The sequence below is a fragment of the Cuculus canorus genome, chromosome Z, assembly GCF_017976375.1.
Source record: "Cuculus canorus isolate bCucCan1 chromosome Z, bCucCan1.pri, whole genome shotgun sequence".
NCBI classification, from domain to species: Eukaryota; Metazoa; Chordata; class Aves; order Cuculiformes; family Cuculidae; genus Cuculus; species Cuculus canorus.
In genome coordinates, this window is record NC_071441.1 from 33,496,076 (window position 1) to 33,499,363 (window position 3,288).

Below are 3,288 nucleotides of genomic sequence, written 5' to 3' on the forward strand. Positions count from 1 at the left end.
GGGCGGGGCCGTGGAGGGGCGTGGCTAGTGAGGTTGAAGCCACGCCCCCAGCGCGCCCCGCTGCAGGCGGCCAATGGCTGGGAGGCGTGGGGGCGGTGCGACGGCGCGCACTGGGCGGTGGCGCGGCCGGGTGCGTCACTGGCGGGCGGGGAGGGCGCGGATTGGCTGTGAGGGGCGGGGTAGGGACACTCTCCCGCGCGGATTGGCCCTCGCCGGTCAGGTGGAGGCTGGCGGCGGGGCGGGGTGGGCGGGGCGGGCCGGGCCGTGACGCCCGCGGCGGCGGAGGGGGGGGCTCGGCTTGCCAGGTAGGGGAGGGGGTGTCGCGCGCGCGGCGGCGGCGGCCGGGCCCTGAGGGGGGGAGCGGCGGCCCCGCCTCTGCCGCGTGCTGCCCGCGCGCACCGGGGGGGGGGAGGGGGCAGGCCGCGCGCTGGGCGGCACCTGCGGGCGGGGCGGGCGAAGCGCGGGGAAAGGGGCGGGTCGGGGCCCGGCCCGGCTGTCAGCGCCTCGGCCCGGTGCGCCCCGGCGTGTGTGACACCCCTCTCCCTACCAGGGAACGCGGCGGCCCCGGGTGGGTCTGGTGCCTCCTTACCCCGTGACAGTGCGGTGTAACTTCGGTAGCTCACGCCCCGGGTTACGTGCTCAGACAGGGCCCACTCCCAACTGCTGGCCGGTCTGCCCTCCTGTGAGGTTCTGTGCTTCGTGTATTGCGGGGCTCCTAAAGACTCGCATATTTTGTATCTGAGAGCAAAACCTACCGAAGGGCATTAAATACACGTCGGAGTGTGTTTCTGTTTAGATTTACCTGAGCATACACCCTTGGAAGTGACGCATGCTAGGGAAACGCCTAAGGTTTTGTAATACGTTTAAACAAACCGACTTGTAATATCCCCTGCTGCCCTCCGAGCTTAACTGTTGTGACTTCTGATTCTTCCTGAGTTTCCTGCTATCTGGCTTTTCACATACATCAAAGAGCAGCAATCAAAGAGTGGAATTTATTCACGATGAGTGTGGTACAGGTTCCACTGGCACGGGTTGCCCTGGGAAGTTGTGGTTGCCCCATCCCTGGAGGTGTTCAAGGCCAGGTTGGATGGGGCCTTGGGCAGCCTGGTCTAGTAGGAGGTGCCCTGCCCAGGCAGGGGGGTTGGAACTGGATGGTCTTTAAGGTCCCTTCCATCCCAAACCGTTCTGTGGTTCTATGATTCTGTTTGTAAGAAAGCAGCAGGGCTTTTGGAGTAGCTGATGTAACTTTTCCTGGCTTTGTAACAAAGTTGCATAAACTGACTTTGATGTTCTGCGTCTTTTAATAACTTGCTATTTAAGAAAAAGGTGGTTTACATGGTGATCTTGTTGATAGGAAGAATTTACTGGGTGTTATTTTCAGTTAATTGTACCTGCTAAATAATATATAATAAAGGCATAACTGATACATTTTACTATGTGCATGTGCTGGCCTTTGGAGGGCTGAAGCAGGTGGGACATTTATACTTCTGATAGGTTCACCATCAAATCAGATTGCAAATGATGGACTCGTTACAGGTCGAGTGATGTTGTTGGTGAGACAGATGTACATTCTCTCCTTAATGCATTGAGGCAAATTGTCAGTACTGTTACAACTTTAAAGTAGACACATGTGGAACATTAACCCCAGAAGAGCTGAGCTTTGGAGACATTTCTTTGACGGAGAAGATTGATTCTCATATGTATAAGATTACTTTTTAAACGAGCAAAAGCTCTGTCAAACATCACCATGATCCTTTTCTGATTTCCTACAAGTGTAACTTCATGTCACAACTGAATCTTTCAAGTGAAGCTTCTTCTGCATCTGGTATTTGGATTGCCAGTGTGCAAAGTGACCATATGTAAGTCATGCTGAGAAGATGCTTGAAAGTTAAGACTGGGGGAAGAAGAAGTGGGAGGATTTTAAAGTAGAGTGACACAATGGAAGATAAAATGGGTCTTTCTTAAGAGAAGGGGAGAGGTAACATTTATTTCACTAGAATAAAGAGATTTAACACACGAAAGCAAGGTTCAGTTATGTAGAGTTGCAGTGCAGTTAGGTAACTTGGAATGTATTTCCGTACTTTAAAATGTTCAGAGTTCAGCTTAGTTCTTTGTGCAGTGGGGAGCAGAGGTGCATTGGTGGTAGTGTGTAGATTTGTGCTAGGTGCCAGTCAATGGCAGTCGGCTGGCGCTCTGTCCTTTGTCTATGCGGAGAGCCCACCTTCGTGCCCGGACGGCCCCTGCCACTTGCTGTCACTTGTTGATGTTCTTTCAGCTGGGAAGCATTGGGCTGAAGAAAGATATGTTGCCGTGTCAGCCTGAAGGCGGAGAAAGCTGGCAGCAGGCCCGGAGTTGCTCCAGAGAGCATGGGGTAGTAGCATGAGGTCATCACTTCACAGGGAGGAGCTTTTCTGCAGTGTGTGGGAAGTGGGTCTGGGAAAAGGAAGGGGGATTCTTTTGCATGGGTGGGGAGGAGGAGCAAAGAAGGAGAAGAGAGAAAAGCCTGAGTTTGTTCCGGCAGGAAGTAAACTGCAAATATGCTCCCATCTTCCGATAAAACTATCTGCTTATTACTGTCTTAAATACAGTGTTGATGTATTTGCCTTATAAAAGTGCATTTTGTAAACTTTGCGGAGAGGATTATTATGATACAGACAGTTTTGGAATTATTGAGTACTTACTGTTTAATTAGGGAGTTAGATAATTTAAAATCATAGAATCATAGAATCACTAGGTTGGAAAAGACCTTTGAAATCATCAACTCCAACTGTACCTGTCCACTACTAAAATCATATCCCTAAGCACTTCATCCACCCAACTTTTAAACACCTCCAGGGATGGTGACACCACCATTTCCGTGGGCAGCCTGTTCCAGAGCTTGATAACCCTTTCTTTGAAGATATTTTTGCTAATGTCCGATCTAAACTTCCCCTGGCACAGCTTGAGGCCATTCCTCCTTGTCCTATCACCTATCACTTGGGAGAAGAGACCAACACCCATCTCTCTACAACCTCCTTTCAGGTAGTTGTAGAGAGAGAGAGATGAGTTCTCCCCTCAGCCTGCTTTTCTCCAGGCTAAACAACCCCAGTTCCCTGAGCTGCTCCTCATTAGGACTTGTTCTCCTAATACAGTGCATGTAAATATGCAGCAAGTTTTTGCTGTATGACATTTGCATTAGGTAGCTGTAGCATTTCTGTGGAAAGATTTATTTTGGAAACTTCTTTTAGTAGTGAATCAGTGGAATTGTAGCTTTGTTTCCAAGGTTTGAGAGAACCTTCTTTTTAAGAA

General features: G+C 50.7%; 1 protein-coding gene across 1 annotated transcript in view; it reads left to right on the forward strand.

Annotated features, from left to right (window-relative positions):
• Positions 1–257: 257 nt before the first annotated feature.
• The window catches only part of FER (FER tyrosine kinase), a 155,918-nt gene continuing 152,887 nt past the window's right edge, over positions 258–3,288 (forward strand). The window contains exon 1 of the mRNA XM_054053621.1: positions 258–305. The gene's annotated coding sequence lies outside the window, so the exon portion shown is untranslated. The remainder of the gene's footprint in view (positions 306–3,288) is intronic.